Below are 9,704 nucleotides of genomic sequence, written 5' to 3'. Positions count from 1 at the left end.
TATAAAGCTGTGAAGAGATACAGTATATAAAGCTGTGAAGAGATACAGTATATAAAGCTGTGAAGAGATACAGTATATAACACTGTGAAGAGATACAGTATATAACACTGTGAAGAGATACAGTATATAAAGCTGTGAAGAGATACAGTATATAAAGCTGTGAAGAGATACAGTATATAACGCTGTGAAGAGATACAGTATATAAAGCTGTTAAGAGATACAATATATAAAGCTGTGAAGAGATACAATATATAAAGCTGTGAAGAGATACAATATATAAAGCTGTGAAGAGATACAGTATATAAAGCTGTGAAGAGATACAGTATATAAAGCTGTGAAGAGATACAGTATATAAAGCTGTGAAGAGATACAATATATAATGCTGTGAAGAGATACAGTATATAACACTGTGAAGAGATACAGTATATAACACTGTGAAGAGATACAATATATAAAGCTGTGAAGAGATACAATATATAAAGCTGTGAAGAGATACAGTATATAAAGCTGTGAAGAGATACAGTATATAACGCTGTGAAGAGATACAGTATATAAAGCTGTGAAGAGATACAGTATATAACACTGTGAAGAGATACAATATATAAAGCTGTGAAGAGATACAATATATAAAGCTGTGAAGAGATACAGTATATAAAGCTGTGAAGAGATACAGTATATAACGCTGTGAAGAGATACAGTATATAACACTGTGAAGAGATACAGTATATAACACTGTGAAGAGATACAATATATAAAGCTGTGAAGAGATACAATATATAAAGCTGTGAAGAGATACAGTATATAAAGCTGTGAAGAGATACAGTATATAACGCTGTAAAGCGATACAGTATATAACACTGTGAAGAGATACAGTATATAACGTTGTGAAGAGATACAGTATATAACACTGTGAAGAGATACAGTATATAAAGCTGTAAAGAGATACAATATATAAAGCTGTGAAGAGATACAGTATATAAAGCTGTGAAGAGATACAATATATAAAGCTGTAAAGAGATACAGTATATAAAGCTGTGAAGAGATACAATATATAAAGCTGTGAAGAGATACAGTATATAAAGCTGTGAAGAGATACAGTATATAACACTGTGAAGAGATACAGTATATAACGCTGTGAAGAGATACAGTATATAACACTGTGAAGAGATACAGTATATAAAGCTGTAAAGAGATACAATATATAAAGCTGTGAAGAGATACAGTATATAAAGCTGTAAAGAGATACAGTATATAAAGCTGTGAAGAGATACAGTATATAACGCTGTGAAGAAATACAGTATATAACGCTGTGAAGAGATACAGTATATAAAGCTGTGAAGAGATACAGTATATAAAGCTGTGAAGAGATACAGTATATAACACTGTGAAGAGATACAGTATATAAAGCTGTTAAGAGATACAATATAGAAAAAGCTGTAAAGAGATACAGTATATAAAGCTGTGAAGAGATACAGTATATAAAGCTGTGAAGAGATACAATATATAACACTGTGAAGAGATACAGTATATAAAGCTGTGAAGAGATACAGTATATAACACTGTGAAGAGATACAGTATATAAAGCTGTGAAGAGATACAGTATATAACACTGTGAAGAGATACAATATATAACGCTGTGAAGAGATACAGTATATAACACTGTGAAGATATACAATATATATAACACTGTGAAGAGATACAGTATATAAAGCTGTGAAGAGATACAATATATAACACTGTGAAGAGATACAGTATATAACACTGTGAAGAGATACAGTATATAAAGCTATGAAGAGATACAATATATAACGCTGTGAAGAGATACAGTATATAACTCTGTGAAGAGATACAGTATATAAAGCTGTGAAGAGATACAATATATAACGCTGTGAAGAGATACAGTATATAACGCTGTGAAGAGATACAATATATATAACACTGTGAAGAGATACAGTATATAAAGCTGTGAAGAGATACAATATATAACGCTGTGAAGAGATACAGTATATAACTCTGTGAAGAGATACAGTATATAAAGCTGTGAAGAGATACAGTATATAACACTGTGAAGAGATACAGTATATAAAGCTGTGAAGAGATACAGTATATAACACTGTGAAGAGATACAGTATATAACACTGTGAAGAGATACAGTATATAACACTGTGAAGAGATACAGTATATAACGCTGTGAAGAGATACAATATATAACACTGTGAAGAGATACAGTATATAAAGCTGTGAAGAGATACAGTATATAACAGCTGTGAAGAGATACAGTATATAACACTGTGAAGAGATACAGTATATAAAGCTGTGAAGAGATACAGTATATAACGCTGTGAAGAGATACAGTATATAAAGCTGTGAAGAGATACAATATATAAAGCTGTGAAGAGATACAGTATATAAAGCTGTGAAGAGATACAGTATATAAAGCTGTGAAGAGATACAGTATATAAAGCTGTGAAGAGATACAGTATATAACTGCTGTGAAGAGATACAGTATATAACACTGTGAAGAGATACAGTATATAACAGCTGTGAAGAGATACAAGTATATAAAGCTGTGAAGAGATACAGTATATAAAGCTGTGAAGAGATACAGTATATAAAGCTGTTAAGAGATACAGTATATAAAGCTGTGAAGAGATACAGTATATAAAGCTGTGAAGAGATACAGTATATAACGCTGTGAAGAGATACAGTATATAACACTGTGAAGAGATACAGTATATAAAGCTGTGAAGAGATACAGTATATAAAGCTGTGAAGAGATACAGTATATGAAGCTGTTAAGAGATACAGTATATAAAGCTGTGAAGAGATACAATATATAAAGCTGTGAAGAGATACAGTATATAAAGCTGTGAAGAGATACAGTATATAACACTGTGAAGAGATACAGTATATAACGCTGTGAAGAGATACAGTATATAACACTGTGAAGAGATACAGTATATAACACTGTGAAGAGATACAAGTATATAAAGCTGTGAAGAGATACAGTTTATAACAGCTGTGAAGAGATACAGTATATACACCTGTGAAGAGATACATTATATACGCTGTGAAGAGATACAGTATAAAAAGCTGTGAAGAGATACAGTATATAACACTGTGAGAGATACAGTATATAACAGCTGTGAAGAGATACAGTATATAAAGCTGTGAAGAGATACAGTATATAAAGCTGTGAAGAGATACAGTATATAAAGCTGTGAGAGATACAGTATATAACGCTGTGAAGAGATACAGTATATAACACTGTGAAGAGATACAGTATATAACACTGTGAAGAGATACAGTATATAACACTGTGAAGAGATAAAGTATATAACGCTGTGAAGAGATACAGTATATAACACTGTGAAGAGATACAGTATATAACGCTGTGAAGAGATACAGTATATAAAGCTGTGAAGAGATACAGTATATAACACTGTGAAGAGATACAGTATATAACACTGTGAAGAGATACAATATATAACACTGTGAAGAGATACAGTATATAAAGCTGTGAAGAGATACAGTATATAAAGCTGTGAAGAGATACAGTATATAAAGCTGTGAAGAGATACAGTATATAACACTGTGAAGAGATACAGTATATAACACTGTGAAGAGATACAGTATATAAAGCTGTGAAGAGATACAATATATAAAGCTGTGAAGAGATACAGTATATAAAGCTGTGAAGAGATACAGTATATAAAGCTGTGAAGAGATACAGTATATAAAGCTGTGAAGAGATACAATATATAATGCTGTGAAGAGATACAGTATATAACACTGTGAAGAGATACAGTATATAACACTGTGAAGAGATACAATATATAAAGCTGTGAAGAGATACAATATATAAAGCTGTGAAGAGATACAGTATATAAAGCTGTGAAGAGATACAGTATATAACGCTGTGAAGAGATACAGTATATAAAGCTGTGAAGAGATACAGTATATAACACTGTGAAGAGATACAATATATAAAGCTGTGAAGAGATACAATATATAAAGCTGTGAAGAGATACAGTATATAAAGCTGTGAAGAGATACAGTATATAACGCTGTGAAGAGATACAGTATATAACACTGTGAAGAGATACAGTATATAACACTGTGAAGAGATACAATATATAAAGCTGTGAAGAGATACAATATATAAAGCTGTGAAGAGATACAGTATATAAAGCTGTGAAGAGATACAGTATATAACGCTGTAAAGAGATACAGTATATAACACTGTGAAGAGATACAGTATATAACGTTGTGAAGAGATACAGTATATAACACTGTGAAGAGATACAGTATATAAAGCTGTAAAGAGATACAATATATAAAGCTGTGAAGAGATACAGTATATAAAGCTGTAAAGAGATACAATATATAAAGCTGTAAAGAGATACAGTATATAAAGCTGTGAAGAGATACAATATATAAAGCTGTGAAGAGATACAGTATATAAAGCTGTGAAGAGATACAGTATATAACACTGTGAAGAGATACAGTATATAACGCTGTGAAGAGATACAGTATATAACACTGTGAAGAGATACAGTATATAAAGCTGTAAAGAGATACAATATATAAAGCTGTGAAGAGATACAGTATATAAGCTGTAAAGAGATACAGTATATAAAGCTGTGAAGAGATACAGTATATAACGCTGTGAAGAAATACAGTATATAACGCTGTGAAGAGATACAGTATATAAAGCTGTGAAGAGATACAGTATATAAAGCTGTGAAGAGATACAGTATATAACACTGTGAAGAGATACAGTATATAAAGCTGTTAAGAGATACAATATATAAAGCTGTAAAGAGATACAGTATATAAAGCTGTGAAGAGATACAGTATATAAAGCTGTGAAGAGATACAATATATAACACTGTGAAGAGATACAGTATATAAAGCTGTGAAGAGATACAGTATATAACACTGTGAAGAGATACAGTATATAAAGCTGTGAAGAGATACAGTATATAACACTGTGAAGAGATACAATATATAACGCTGTGAAGAGATACAGTATATAACACTGTGAAGATATACAATATATATAACACTGTGAAGAGATACAGTATATAAAGCTGTGAAGAGATACAGTATATAACACTGTGAAGAGATACAGTATATAACACTGTGAAGAGATACAGTATATAAAGCTGTGAAGAGATACAATATATAACACTGTGAAGAGATACAGTATATAACTCTGTGAAGAGATACAGTATATAAAGCTGTGAAGAGATACAATATATAACGCTGTGAATAGATACAGTATATAACGCTGTGAAGAGATACAATATATATAACTCTGTGAAGAGATACAGTATATAAAGCTGTGAAGAGATACAATATATAACGCTGTGAAGAGATACAGTATATAACTCTGTGAAGAGATACAGTATATAAAGCTGTGAAGAGATACAGTATATAAAGCTGTGAAGAGATACAGTATATAACACTGTGAAGAGATACAGTATATAACGCTGTGAAGAGATACAGTATATAACACTGTGAAGAGATACAGTATATAACGCTGTGAAGAGATACAGTATATAACACTGTGAAGAGATACAGTATATAACACTGTGAAGAGATACAGTATATAAAGCTGTGAAGAGATACAATATATAACGCTGTGAAGAGATACAGTATATAACACTGTGAAGAGATACAGTATATAACACTGTGAAGAGATACAGTATATAACACTGTGAAGAGATACAGTATATAACGCTGTGAAGAGATACAATATATAACGCTGTGAAGAGATACAGTATATAACGCTGTGAAGAGATACAGTATATAACACTGTGAAGAGATACAGTATATAACGCTGTGAAGAGATACAATATATAACGCTGTGAAGAGATACAGTATATAACGCTGTGAAGAGATACAGTATATAACACTGTGAAGAGATACAATATATAAAGCTGTGAAGAGATACAATATATAAAGCTGTGAAGAGATACAGTATATAACGCTGTAAAGAGATACAGTATATAACACTGTGAAGAGATACAGTATATAACGCTGTGAAGAGATACAGTATATAACACTGTGAAGAGATACAGTATATAAAGCTGTAAAGAGATACAATATATAAAGCTGTGAAGAGATACAGTATATAAAGCTGTAAAGAGATACAATATATAAAGCTGTAAAGAGATACAGTATATAAAGCTGTGAAGAGATACAATATATAAAGCTGTGAAGAGATACAGTATATAAAGCTGTGAAGAGATACAGTATATAACACTGTGAAGAGATACAGTATATAACGCTGTGAAGAGATACAGTATATAACACTGTGAAGAGATACAGTATATAAAGCTGTAAAGAGATACAATATATAAAGCTGTGAAGAGATACAGTATATAAAGCTGTAAAGAGATACAGGATATAAAGCTGTGAAGAGATACAGTATATAACGCTGTGAAGAAATACAGTATATAACGCTGTGAAGAGATACAGTATATAAAGCTGTGAAGAGATACAGTATATAAAGCTGTGAAGAGATACAGTATATAACACTGTGAAGAGATACAGTATATAAGCTGTTAAGAGATACAATATATAAAGCTGTAAAGAGATACAGTATATAAAGCTGTGAAGAGATACAGTATATAAAGCTGTGAAGAGATACAATATATAACACTGTGAAGAGATACAGTATATAAAGCTGTGAAGAGATACAGTATATAACACTGTGAAGAGATACAGTATATAAAGCTGTGAAGAGATACAGTATATAACACTGTGAAGAGATACAATATATAACGCTGTGAAGAGATACAGTATATAACACTGTGAAGATATACAATATATAACACTGTGAAGAGATACAGTATATAAAGCTGTGAAGAGATACAATATATAACACTGTGAAGAGATACAGTATATAACACTGTGAAGAGATACAGTATATAAAGCTGTGAAGAGATACAATATATAACGCTGTGAAGAGATACAGTATATAACTCTGTGAAGAGATACAGTATATAAAGCTGTGAAGAGATACAATATATAACGCTGTGAAGAGATACAGTATATAACGCTGTGAAGAGATACAATATATATAACACTGTGAAGAGATACAGTATATAAAGCTGTGAAGAGATACAATATATAACGCTGTGAAGAGATACAGTATATAACTCTGTGAAGAGATACAGTATATAAAGCTGTGAAGAGATACAATATATAACGCTGTGAAGAGATACAGTATATAACACTGTGAAGAGATACAGTATATAACACTGTGAAGAGATACAGTATATAACACTGTGAAGAGATACAGTATATAAAGCTGTGAAGAGATACAGTATATAACACTGTGAAGAGATACAGTATATAACGCTGTGAAGAGATACAGTATATAACACTGTGAAGAGATACAGTATACAGGGAGTGCAGAATTATTAGGCAAATGAGTATTTTGACCACATCATCCTCTTTATGCATGTTGTCTTACTCCAAGCTGTATAGGCTCGAAAGCCTACTACCAATTAAGCATATTAGGTGATGTGCATCTCTGTAATGAGAAGGGATGTGGTCTAATGACATCAACACCCTATATCAGGTGTGCATAATTATTAGGCAACTTCCCTTCCTTTGGCAAAATGGGTCAAAAGAAGGACTTGACAGGCTCAGAAAAGTCAAAAAATAGTGAGATATCTTGCAGAGGGATGCAGCACTCTTAAAATTGCAAGCTTCTGAAGCTGTGATCATCGAACAATCAAGCGTTTCATTCAAAATAGTCAACAGGGTCGCAAGAAGCGTGTGGAAAAACCAAGGCGCAAAATAACTGCCCATGAACTGAGAAAAAGTCAAGCGTGCAGCTGTCAAGATGCCACTTGCCCACCAGTTTGGCCATATTTCAGAGCTGCAACATCACTGGAGTGCCCAAAAGCACAAGGTGTGCAATACTCAGAGACATGGCCAAGGTAATAAAGGCTATAAGGACGACCACCACTGAACAAGACACACAAGCTGAAACGTCAAGACTGGGCCAAGAAATATCTCAAGACTGATTTTCCTAAGGTTTTATGGACTGATGAAATGAGAGTGAGTCTTGATGGGCCAGATGGATGGGGCCTGTGGCTGGATTGGTAAAGGGCAGAGGAGCTCCAGTCCGACTCAGACGCCAGCAAGGTGGAGGTGGAGTACTGGTTTGGGCTGGTATCATCAAAGATGAGCTTGTGGGGCCTTTTCGGGTTGAGGATGGAGTCAAGCTCAACTCCCAGTCCTACTGCCAGTTTCTGGAAGACACCTTCTTCAAGCAGTGGTACAGGAAGAAGGTCTGCAGTCCTTCAAGAAAAACATGATTTTCATGCAGGACAATGCTCCATCACACGCGTCCAAGTACTCCACAGCGTGGCTGGCAAGAAAGGGTATAAAAGAAGAAAATCTAATGACATGGCCTCCTTGTTCACCTGATCTGAACCCCATTGAGAACCTGTGGTCCATCATCAAATGTGAGATTTACAAGGAGGGAAAACAGTACACCTCTCTGAACAGTGTCTGGGAGGCTGTGGTTGCTGCTGCACGCAATGTTGATGGTGAACAGATCAAAACACTGACAGAATCCATGGATAGCAGGCTTTTGAGTGTCCCTTGCAAAGAAAGGTGGCTATATTGGTCACTGATTTTTTTTTGTTTTGTTGTTTGAATGTCAGAATGTATATTTGTGAATGTTGAGATGTTATATTGGTTTCACTGGTAAAAATAAATAATTGAAATGGGTATATATTTGTTTTTTGTTAAGTTGCCTAATAATTATGCACAGTAATTAGTCACCTGCACACACAGATATCCCCCTACAATAGCTATAACTAAAAACAACTAAAAAATACTTCCAAAAACTATTCAGCTTTGATATTAATGAGTTTTTTGGGTTCATTGAGAACATGGTTGTTGTTCAATAATAAAATTAATCCTCAAAAATACAACTTGCCTAATAATTCTGCACTCCCTGTATAACGCTGTGAAGAGATACAATATATAACGCTGTGAAGAGATACAGTATATAACACTGTGAAGAGATACAGTATATAACACTGTGAAGAGATACAGTATATAACACTGTGAAGAGATACAGTATATAACACTGTGAAGAGATACAGTATAATATCGCTGTGAAGAGGATACAATATATAACGCTGTGAAGAAGTACAGTATATAACGCTGTGAAGAGATACAGTATATAACACTGTGAAGAGATAGAGTATATAACGCAGTGAAGAGATACAATATATAACGCTGTGAAGAGATACAGTATATAACGCTGTGAAGAGATACAGTATATAACACTGTGAAGAGATACAGTATATAAAGCTGTGAAGAGATACTGTATATAATGCTGTGAAGAGATACAGTATATAAAGCTGTGAACTGATACAGTATATAACACTGTGAAGAGATACAGTATATAAAGCTGTGAAGAGATACAGTATATAACGCTGTGAAGAGATACAGTATACAAAGCTGTGAAGAGATACCGTATATAACACTGTGAAGAGATACAGTATATAAAGCTGTGAAGAGATACAGTATATAACACTGTGAAGAGATACAGTATATAAAGCTGTGAAGAGATACAGTATATAACGATGTGAAGAGATACAGTATATAGCGCTGTGAAGAGATACAATATATAATGCTGTGAAGAGATACAGTATATAATGCTGTGA

Source organism: Bombina bombina, chromosome 1, assembly GCF_027579735.1.
Source record: "Bombina bombina isolate aBomBom1 chromosome 1, aBomBom1.pri, whole genome shotgun sequence".
In the NCBI taxonomy this organism is placed as follows: domain Eukaryota; kingdom Metazoa; phylum Chordata; class Amphibia; order Anura; family Bombinatoridae; genus Bombina; species Bombina bombina.
The sequence above is the reverse complement of the archived record's forward strand: the minus strand, read 5'-3'. Positions refer to the sequence as shown.